The sequence below is a fragment of the Muntiacus reevesi genome, chromosome X (assembly GCF_963930625.1).
Source record: "Muntiacus reevesi chromosome X, mMunRee1.1, whole genome shotgun sequence".
Lineage (NCBI taxonomy): Eukaryota > Metazoa > Chordata > Mammalia > Artiodactyla > Cervidae > Muntiacus > Muntiacus reevesi.
In genome coordinates, this window is record NC_089271.1 from 55,435,752 (window position 1) to 55,447,682 (window position 11,931).

The window sequence follows — 11,931 nt, forward strand, 5'->3', positions numbered from 1 at the left end:
TATTGATAAGGAAAACAAAACAAAAAAGTTTCAATACTCAAGGCCACTAGCCAATATTTGCATCACAAAAAGAGACACAATGCAATATCATGTGTGTGTCAGTAGATGCAATTAAAAGTGCACAGCATCTCCTATAAAATATTCTTATCAAAATGTCACAGTGGAATCTGCTCAAGCCTCTAATACCTGTTTACAGGAAATTCAGGTGATAGAGGTTTATATTGTAGGACACAATGAAAACACAGGGAGCTAAATCCACAACATGAAATTCTAGGACAAGTGACAAGGATACTTTGAGAAGTAAAATATAATTAAAAAAAAAAGAGGGAGAGGAAGTGTTAATGATGAAAAGATACTTGAGTCTTATCAACCAAACACAGTGTGGACAACATTAGACTCTCATTTGAATAATCCAGTTGTAAATAAGAGACTTCAGAGGCAATCAGAGAAATTTGAACATTGATAATATTAAAGAATTTTGGGTAAATTTTTAAGTATGATAATGGTATTAAGGACTTCCCTTGTGGTTCAGCTGGTGAAGAATCTGCCTGCAATGTGGGAGACCTGGGTTCCATCCCTGGATTAGGAAGATCCCCTGGAGAATGGAAAGGCTACCCACTCCAGTATTCTGGACTGGAGAATTCCATGGACTGTATAGTCCATGGGGTCGCAAAGAGTTGGACACAACTGAGTGGCTTTCACATTCACATTCACAATGGTATTATGATTATGTTATTATAAGAAAGAGTTTTTATGCTTAAAAAACATACTATTTACCTAAAAAATGATATGGTGTCTGGGACTTTCAAATATCCCGTTGGGGAGTTGAAGTACAGAAAAAGCAAATTTAGTTATATTTTGATAATTGTTGAAGTTGGGTGATAGAAATATGGTCATTTTACTAATATTTTTCTTTTATATAAGATTGAAAATCTCTATAATAAAAATAACATTTATTTATTAATAAAATAAATGTGTTTAAATGTAGACTTTGTGATAATGCATAATGCTAGAAATTTTGGGGGAATTGTTGGAGTGTTTTGGAACAACTGTAGGATCAGAAGATACGTGCAAATAACATCAATAGTGATACCGTCTGGGAGGTTGCATTATAAATGTTTTTTTCTGTATTTTAATTGTTTGCAATGATTGGATATTACTTTTTATCATTAGAAATACCAAAAGGAGTAAATTGAGATATATTCCCAAGAATATTTAGTTCAGCCTTTTGCATTGGTAAGTAGGGGGAAGAGATTCAATGAAGTATGGTACAGACTTAATGTGTCACAACAGAATAGTATGCAGCCATTTAAAAGTATGGGTCTTCAGAAACTATAAAACTCCTAGAGGAGAACATAGGCAAAACACTCTCTGACATAAATCTCAGCAGGATCCTCTATGACCCACCTCCCAGAATATTGGAAATAAAAGCAAAACTAAACAAATGGGACCTAATGAAACTTAAAAGCTTTTGCACTACAAAGGAAACTATAAGTAAGGTGAAAAGACAGCCCTCAGATTGGGAGAAAATAATAGCAAATGAAGAAACAGACAAAGGATTAATCTCAAAAATATACAAGCAACTCCTGAAGCTCAATTCCAGAAAAATAAATGACCCAATCAAAAAATGGGCCAAAGAACTAAACAGACATTTCTCCAAAGAAGACATACAGATGGCTAACAAACACACGAAAAGATGCTCAACATCACTCATTATCAGAGAAATGCAAATCAAAACCACAATGAGATACCATTACACGCCAGTCAGGATGGCTGCTATCCAAAAGTCTACAAGCAATAAATGCTGGAGAGGGTGTGGAGAAAAGGGAACCCTCTTACACTGTTGGTGGGAATGCAAACTAGTACAGCCACTATGGAAAACAGTGTGGAGATTTCTTAAAAAACTGGAAATAGAACTGCCATATGACCCAGCAATACCACTTCTGGGCATACACACTGAGGAAACCAGATCTGAAAGAGACACGTGCACCCCAATGTTCATAGCATCACTGTTTATAATAGCCAGGACATGGAAGCAGCCTAGATGCCCATCAGCAGATGAATGGATAAGGAAGCTGTGGTACATATACACCATGGAATATTACTCAGCCGTTAAAAAGAATTCATTTGAATCAGTTCTAATGAGATGGACGAAACTGGAGCCCATTATACAGAGTGAAGTAAGCCAGAAAGATAAAGAACATTACAGCATACTAACACATATATATGGAATTTAGAAAGATGGTAACGATAACCCTATATGCAAAACAGAAAAAGAAACACAGAAGTACAGAACAGACTTTTGAACTCCGTGGGAGAAGGTGAGGGTGGGATGTTTCAAAAGAACAGCATGTATATTATCTATGGTGAATCAGATCACTAGCCCAGGTGGGATGCATGAGACGAGTGCTCGGGCCTGGTGCACTGGGAGGACCCAGAGGAGTCGGGTGGAGAGGGAGGTGGGAGGGGGGATCGGGATGGGGAATACGTGTAACTCAATGGCTGATTCGTGTCAATGTATGACAAAACCCACTGAAATGTTGTGAAGTAATTGGCCTCCAACTAATAAAATAAAATTTAAAAAAAAAATAAATAAATAAAAATAAAAGTATGGGTCTTGATGAATTTCATATCTATGTCTATATATAACAAACCCACAGCCAAACAGCGTACTCAATGGTAAAAGGTTGAAAGCTTTTCTTGTAAGATCAGGAGCAACATAGAGGTGCCCACTCTCACCACTTCCAATCAACATAGCCCTGGAAGTCCGGACAGAGCAATCAGGCAAGCAAAGAAATAAAAGTCATCCAAATCAGTAAGGATGAGGTAAAGTTGTCTGTTTACAGATAATACGATCTAATATATAGAAAACCCTAAACTCCAGCAAAAAACTCCACTAGATCAACAAATTCAGTAAAGTTCCAGGATATAAAATCAACATACAGAAAATCATTGCATTTATATACACTAGCAACAAAACATCTGAAAAAGGAATAAAGAAAATAATCCCAATCAAAATAACATCAAAAACAATAAAATACTTATGAATGAATTTAACCAAGGAGGTGAAAATCTGTACACTGAAAACTACAAAATTTTATGAGAGAGATTGAAGAAGACACAAATGGAAAGATATCTTATGTTCACAGATTGAAAGATTGTTTAATATTGTTAAAATGTGCATATTACCCAAAGCCATGTGTAGATTCAACAAAATCCCTATAAAAATTCCAATGGTATTTTTCACAGAAATAGAAAAAACAATCCTAAAATGTGTATGGAGATACAAAAGACCCCAAATAGCCAAAGTAATTCTGAGAAAGGAGGATAAAGTAGGAGGCATCACACTTCCTGATTACAAAGTTACAGTAATTAAGGCAGTATGTTACTGGCATAAAAATAGACTACTGGAAAAATGTAGACTACTGGAACAGAAGAGAGAGACCAGAAATAACCCCTCATATACACACTCAACAAATACTTGACAAGGGAGCAAAGAACATTCAATGGATAAAGGATAGTCTCTTCAACAAATTATGAAAGAATGAAATTGGACCCCTACCTTATACTCGTTGTTCAGTCACTAAGTCGTGTCCGACTTTTTGTGACCCCATGAACTGAAGCATGCCAGGCTTCCCTGTCCTTCACTATTTCCCAGAGTTTGCTCAAACTCATGTCTATTGAGTCAGCAATATCATCCAACCATCTCACCCTCTGTCTCCCTCTTCTTCTCCCGCCTTCAATCTTTCCCAGCATCATGGTCTTTTTCAATGAGTCAACACTTCGCATCAGGTGGCCGAAGTATTGGAGCTTCAGCTTCAGCATTGCATCAATCCACCCAGTGAATATTTAGGGTTGATTTCTTTTAGGATTGACTGATTTCATCTCCTTACTATCCACGGGACTCTTAATTGCCAGCACCACAATTTGAAAGCGTCAATTCTTCAGCACTCACTTCGACCTTACACTACTCACAAAAATAAACTCAAAATGTTAAGATTAAAGGCTTAAACACAAGACCTGAAAACCATAAAACTCCTCAAGGAAAACATAGGGGAGAAGCTCCTTGACATTGGTCTTGGCAGTGACTTTTTGGGTATGACAGCAAAAGCACAAATCACAGAAGCAAAAGTAAATAAATGAGTCTACATCAAACTAAAAAGCTTCTGCATAGCAAAGAAAACCATCAACTAAATGAGAAAGCCACCTATGGAATGGGGGAAAATATTTACAAATCACATATGTGATGAGGGGTTAATATCTAAAATATATAAATAATGCATAAAACTCAATAGCAAAACAACAACAATGAAAAACAATCAGATTTTAATAAGTGAGAGAGAAAATGAATAGACAGTTTTCCAAAGACATACAAATGGCCAACAGGTGTATGAAAAGATGCTCAACATCAAATACAAATCAAATACAATCAGTACAAATTAAAACCACAATGAGATAGCACATCACACCTGTTAGAATGGCTATTATCAAAAGACAAGAAGAGATAACAAGTGTTGGTGAGGATGTGGAGAGAAGAGAACCACAGTGCACTGTTGATGGGGATGTAAATTGGTACAGCCACTATGGAAAACAGCATGGAGTTTCCTCAAAAATTAAAAACAAAACTACCATATGATCCAGCAATCCCACTTCTGGGTATATATCCAAAGAAATGGTAATCAGAATCTCATACAGATATCTACACTCCCATGTGCATATTACTTACAATAGGCTAGATATGGAAGCAACCTAAGTGTCCACCATCACCAGGTGAATGCATAAAGTGGATGTGGTATATCCTTGTGTGTGTGTGTGTGTGTGTGTGTGTGTGTGTAGACATATTACTTAGCCATTAAAAAAGAATGGAAATTTGCCATTTGCAACAACATGAATGGACCTGGATGGTATTAAGCTTAGTGAAATAAGTTAGAAAAGGATAAATACTGCATGGTATCACTTATATGTGAAATCTAAAAAAGTCAAACTCAGAGTAACAAAAAGTAGAGTAGTGTTTACCAGGGACTGAAGGTGGGGAAAATGGGGAGATATTGTTCAAAGGCAACAAACTTCCAGTTATAAGATGAGCAAATTCTGGAGATCTACAGTACAGCACTGTAATTATAGCTACTGTTACTGTATCATATACTTAAATGCTGCCTAGAGAGTCAATTTTAAATGTTCTCACCACAAAAAGGAAATGGGAACTATATGACAGGATGGAAATGGCAGCTAACCTATGGTGGTAATCAGTTCCCTTTCCAATATATGAATGTATCAAATCAACATATTGTACACCTCGAACTTATACAATGTTATGTGTCGATATATCCCAATAAAGCTGAGGGGAAAATCCTGCCTAGGAGGGGTGAAGAAAGGCTTAAAGAAAATCACAGTACAATTTATACAGCAAAACTTTGATGAATGTCATTACTTTTCAGGAGTATTCTTGCTCAACGAAGGAAGCCATAGACAAAATCAATAGACATAAAAAAAAAAAAATTGGGAGAAGATATTTTAAATGTCTAGCACCAAGCAAGGTATTTACCTAGTATTTACACAAATGAAAGTGAAAGTCACTTAGTCATGTCCGACTCTTCACGACTCCATGGATTGTAGCCTGCCAGGTTCCTCTATCCATGGAATTCTCCAGGCAATTCTACTGGAGTGGGTAGTCGTTCCCTTCTCCAGGAGTATATACAAGGACTCCTGCAAATCAATAGCCACAACAAAAGATAGTTAACAAGCAGTTCACAAGTGAGATGCTAATAAACATATGAAGAGATATTTAAACTTATTGATGTTTAGAGAAATGGAAGTTAAAACAACTCTGATATTTATACCCACAAGGTTATCATACATTGAAGACCTCGGTCATGCCAAGTTTTGGCAAAAACAAGAGACAGAGGAGATCCATTCCCAGTGGGTGACAGCAGCCTTTTGAGAGTGCCATCTGGCACTATTTATTTAAATATAAGTTAATACTACAATTTAGAAATCTGAATCCTAAGCAAATATCACTGAGCAAATCTTGTCCTCACAGTGAACATAGATGAGGACATCTATTTGTTTGGAGGCAGCCTGGGTGTCTGACACTGGTGGACAAGCACTGTGAAAGATTAAGTTGTATATGGATGTATCTTGAAAATACAAGCTTCACAAAACAGAAAGACTCCAAGTAACTGTATGACCAACACCATTTGCATTAATCTTTTAATTAATAAACTTCTTTTGCAGATTTAGGTTTGTGGAAGATTGATCAGATTATACAGAGTTCCTATATACCTTGTCTCTCCATGGCTCACAGTTTCCCCTGTTGACAAAAATTCAATTAATAATCAAGTTAAGAAGAAAAAAAGGAAATTTTATTCAAACCAAACAAGATTATAACGCAAGAAGAATCTGCTTCTCAGATTCTCAGAAAGCTCTGAGTTCTACCTGTTGGGAGTCAAAGTTTTGAGACAAAGGATTGTACACCAAAATGGCATTTTAATATTCTACATAAAGTTCATTCACCGAGGTTACATAGTCCAGGTAAATGTGTACTAAGCGAACAGCAAGTCACCATGACCCCTTACAGAGTTGGGAAAGAATGCTATTCTTTTAAGAAGTTACATTGCTAGCATCAGAATAAAGAAAAAAAAATTGATCTTTATAGTTAAACAGGCACTTCTATCTTTTAGGTGCTCTGATTAATGCATAATGGAGATGTACACTGAACATTAAGGAGGGAAGGAGAAGCACTGAACAAACAGAGAGAGAATTTGATATTTAATTTTTCTTGCATTGCCTTAAAATATAAATTTAATTTCATCACCTCTGTTATTAACGCCTTGCATTGTTGTTGTTCAGTCGCTGAGTCTTGTCCAACTCTGTAACTCCATGGACTGCAGCACAGCAGGCTCCTCTGTCCTCCACTATCTCCCGTAGTTTGCTCAGATTCATGTCCATTGAGTTGGTGATGCTATGTAACCCTGTCATCCTCTGCTGCCCCTTCCCTTTTTGCCTTCAGTCTTTCCCAGCATCAGGGTCTTTTCAAATAAGTCAGCTCTTCACATCAGGTGGCCAAAGTATTGGAGCTTCAGCATCAGTCCTTCCAATGAATATTCAGTGTTGATTCCTTTAGGCTTGACTGGTTTGAGCTCCTAGAAGTCCAAGGGACTCTCAAGAGTCTTTTCCAACACCACAGTTCAAAAGCATCAGTTCTTCGGCACTCAACTTTCTTTATAGTCCAACTCTCACATCCATACATGACCACTGGAAAAACCGTAGCTTTGACTATAAGGACTTTTGTCAGCAAAGTTATGTCTCTGCTTTTAAATATGCTGTCTAGGTTTGTCATAGCTTTCCTTCCAAGGAGGAAGCATCTTTTAATTTCATGGCTGCAGTCACCATCTGCAGTGATTTGGGACCCCCAAAAAATAGTCTTTCACTGTTTTCATTGTTTCCCCATCTATTTGCCATGAAGCGATGGGACCAGATGCTGTTATTTTTACTGTTAGAGATACCAAGAGAAGATTTCATGCAAAGATGGGCACAATAAAGGACAGAAATGGTATGGACCTAACAGAAGCAGAAGATATTAAGTAGAGGTGGCAAGAATACACAGAAGAGCTATACAAAAAAGATCTTCACGACCCAGATAATCACCATGCTGTGATCACTCACCTAGAGCCAGACATCCTGGAATGCAAAGTCAAGTGGGCCTTAGGAAACATCACTGTGAACAAAGATAGTGGAGGTGATGGAATTCGAGTTGAGCTATTTCATATCCTAAAAGATGATCTATGAAAGTGCTGCACTCAATATGCCAGCAAATTTGGAAAACTCAGCAGTGGCCACAGGACTGGAAAAGGTCAGTTTTCATTCCAATCCCAAAGAAAGGCAATGCCAAAGAATCCTCAAACTACTGCACAATTGCACTCTTCTCACATGCTAGGAAAATAATGCTCAAAATTCTCCAAGCCAGGCTTCAACAATACGTGAACCATGAACTTCCAGATATTCAAGCTGGATTTAGAAAAGGCAGAGGAACCAGAGATCAAACATCAACAACCATTGGGTCATCGAAAAAGCAAGAGAGTTCCAGAAAAACATCTACTTCTGCTTTATTGACTATGCCAAAGCCTTTGACTGTGTGGATCACCACAAACTCTGGAAAATTCTTCAAGAGACTGGAATACCAGACCACCTGACCTGCCTCTTGAGAAATCTGTATGCAGGTCAGGAAGCAGCAGTTAGAACTGGGCATGGAACAACAGACTGGTTTCAAATTGAGAAAGGAGTATGTCAAGGCTGTATATTGTCACCTTGCTTATTTAACTTCTATGCAGAGTACATCCTGCAAAAATGCCTGGCTGGAGGAAGCACAAGCTGGAATCAAGATTATGGAGAAATATGAATAAGCTCAGATATACAAATGACACCACGCTTAAGGCAGAAAGTGAAGAAGAACTAAAGAGCCTCTTGATTAAAGTGAAAGAGGAGAGTGAAAAAGTTGACTTAAAGCTCAACATTCAGAAAACTAAGATCATGGCATCTGGTCCCATCACTTAATGGCAAATAGATAGAGAAACAATGGAAACAGTGTCAGACTTAATTTTTGGGGGCTCCAAAATCACTGCAGATGGTGATTGCAGCCATGAAATGAAAAGACACTTACTCCTTGGAAGAAAAGTTATGACCAACCTAGAGAGCATATTAAAAAGTGGAGACCTTACTTTGCCAACAAATGTCCATCTAGTCAAAGCTACGGTTTTTTCCAGTAGTCATGTATGGACGTGAGAGTTGGACTATAAAGTAAGCTAAGCACTGAAAAATTGATGCTTTTGAACTGTGGTATTGGAGAAGACTCTTGAGAGTCTTTTAGACTGCAAGGAGATCCAACCAGTCCATCCTAAAGGAAATCAGTCCTGAATATTCATTGGAAGGACTGATGCTGAAGCTGAAACTTTAATACTTTGGCCACCTGATGGGAAGAACTGACTCATTTGAAAAGACCCTGATGCTGGGAAAGATTGAAAGCGAGAGGAGAAGGGAACAACAGAAGATGAGATGGTTGGATGGCATCACCGTCTCAATGGACATGAGTTTGAGTAAACTCTGGGAGTTGGTGAGGGACAGGGAGGCCTGACATGCTGCAGTCCATGGGGTCACAAAGAGTTGGACATGAGTGAGCAACTGAACTGAACTGAAATGAATGTGTGGAATATGCTGATAAAATTTACACATCTGGAAAAGGGGTCTCAATTCCATTACTGGTGTGCTGTGAGCTTAGTTGCTCAGTCGTGTCCAGCTCTTTGTGTCCCCATGGACTATACAGTCCATGGAATTCTCCAGGCAAGAATACTGGAGTGGGTTGTCATGCCCTTCTCCAGGGGATCTTCCCAACCCAGGGATTGAACCCAAGTCTCCCACATTGCAGGTGTATTCTTTACCATCTGAACCACCAGGGAAGCATATGGAAAATTAAGCAAACACAGTCAGACAATTATTAGCTGTAGGAAAAACCAGAAGGTGAGCAGGAAAGAAAAATTACAATATGGCTCAATTCTGAATAGTTTACATAGTCAAAATAATAAATAACTGACCACAGGCCTAACCAAATGACACAAACATATTAGAAGGGTGGAGCTTGGAAAGTGAGGGTATGGTGCACAAAAGAAGGCTAGCTTCTTATCTTCCATGGTGGAAAGACAGAAGATAATGCCTGCAATAGAAAGAACTAGCAGTGTATGTGTATAATTTAGAGATGGGGAGGTAGTACAAAAGAGATCAGGTAGGCACCTGTGAATTCAACCAGAGTTTCTGGAGCCAGAAGGAAGGTTCTGCAGCCTTCACTATGGTATCTGGCCCAGGGGCTTCACAGACATTCAGAAGAGCCTGGAGAGATAGTGTCCATATGGTCAGCCATTCAGCATTCACCCCACAGAATTTAACCATGAACTAGATAGGAGATGGTGTCAAGGAATTACTAACTTTGTTAGGTTTCACAATCGTTTTTCTGGTTATGTTAAAGCAAATAATAGGAAAACCTTGAATGGACTTTTTGGCCAACCCAACACTTATGGCTAAAATAACAACGTCTGGGATTTTGCTTTAAAGCACTCTAACAAGGGCAAGGTGTACTGGTGTCTGCAATTCATGTTGCAATGCATTAGTAGATAGGATGGATGGGCCTGGGGTTGGACCCCAGAAGGAGCAGGCAGATGAGAGCTAGAGCCTTCAAAGCCAGGTTTGGGGAATCTCCCCAAATGTATACCCCACTCAGCCTTTATCAGACTTGAGAAATTAAGTGTACCTGTGTTTTGTTGGTTCCTGGCCCTGATGCCATGTGCCAAGAGTCGGCTTCTGGGGTGGTGGAGATGGTCAGGGGAGTGGGTCCATCTCCTCCCCCAACACTCTTCCTGTGGGTACCAAAAGGTAGTATTAGATCTGGGCCCATAACCAGGGCTGAAGGACAGTGTAACCACTGTCAGGATCCAGAGTCCACCTGCTGCACTGAAAAGGGGGCAGCTGGGGCAGGTGGACAAGCAGTGCCAGGCTCTGCCTTTTACTGCCTCAGACTTTGGGCCTGCCCCTTCTCCTTGGCCTCCTTGGTTTCCTCGGCTGAAGCTGAAGTGGTGAAAAGCAGATGAGTTCTGCAGCATCATCAACCCCCAAACTTGGGCAGCTTTCCCAGGCTTCCAGCAGATCCTAGATGGAGCCCAGCAAAGGAGGAGTGATGAATCCTCTTTAAAGAAAGTGCCTCTTGACCTGCTGGCAAGTGTGGCCTGGAAGGGAGGCCAGCTGGCATTCTGCAAGGGTGCTATTTCTTCATACCCTTTCCAGATAGATCAGCTTCAGAGCAGATGAAAATGAGCCTGTGCCTTCCTTGTCCCATGCTATGAATGACCCACCTCGTTTACACACCCGATTGTTCTCCTGACTGGGCAGGACCTATGGCAGAATCCTGGTCTACCTGGGGTAGGTAGATGTGGTGCCAGCGAGGATAATCACAGCACCAGTTGGACCCCTCACTTTGCCACTTATCTGTCCTCCTGATTCTTTCTGGGCTGGAGCACAGGGCTTTCAGGTTGTGCCCTGGTTAGGGGAGCCATGCTGAGCCCTAACACTAGGAATGCAAAGGGGAGTAAGATGTTTCCTGAGCCCCGGTGAAACCCGTGGACTAGAGAGAGAGAGAGACTATCAACATGACAGGACAGTGCTATGATGGGAGCACAGCTGTGGGTTTCACCCATCCCTGGGATATGTGAGGCTCCTGGATGAGAGGGGGCAGGGAGCTGGGGTCTTCAGGGCAGGCTTCCCCCTCCATTCACCCCACCGAAGTCCCTATGAGGAGCAGCCCACCCTGCCAGTGGGCAGGCTCAGGAAGGGTGGGTGGCTCAATGAGACAGAGCCTGGGGGTGGACAGGCACTCGCCCATGTCACCATCAAAACCCACCTTCTGGTAATGTCTGATGCTGGCAGGTGCAGATCTGACGGCCACACCTGGGCATGGGAATGTGAAGTTCAGGACTTGTGGCTTGGAGGCCTCATGACCTGGCTTCTCAGCTCTTTCCACCTTCTCTTCCTGCTGCCTTCCTGTTGTGCTCTCTGTGCTTGGGGTGAAATGATTCACTCCACTTAGGACTCACTCCATCCTGGGCAGAGGGTGGAGTCTGTTATCAGGCTCTCCAGGCAGTTCTGGTACTCAACCCAGGGCCTCAGCCTCACAAGACCCTGTGAGCAGAAGAGAGCTGGGTCCAGGGGATCAGTGCACACAGCAGGGCTTGGGTTCAAATCCTGGCTCTGCCACTTGGCCACATGTGAGCTCCTTACTGTGCTGATGTCTCTGGGTCTATTTTCCCATGTGTAAGATGACATAAGTTGGAATCTGCCTGCAATACAGGAGACCTGGGTTCGATTCCTGGGTCGGGAAGATCCCCTGGAGAA

The 11,931-nt window shown here is 40.6% G+C and overlaps 1 long non-coding RNA gene across 1 annotated transcript; it reads right to left on the reverse strand.

Annotated features, from left to right (window-relative positions):
• Positions 1-2,372: 2,372 nt before the first annotated feature.
• On the reverse strand, positions 2,373-11,575 carry LOC136153609 (uncharacterized). The gene is made up of 3 exons (XR_010660417.1): positions 11,441-11,575; positions 10,298-10,403; positions 2,373-5,706 (listed from the first exon to the last, which is right to left on the reverse strand). It is a non-coding gene; the product is annotated as an uncharacterized lncRNA (long non-coding RNA).
• Positions 11,576-11,931: the final 356 nt, after the last annotated feature.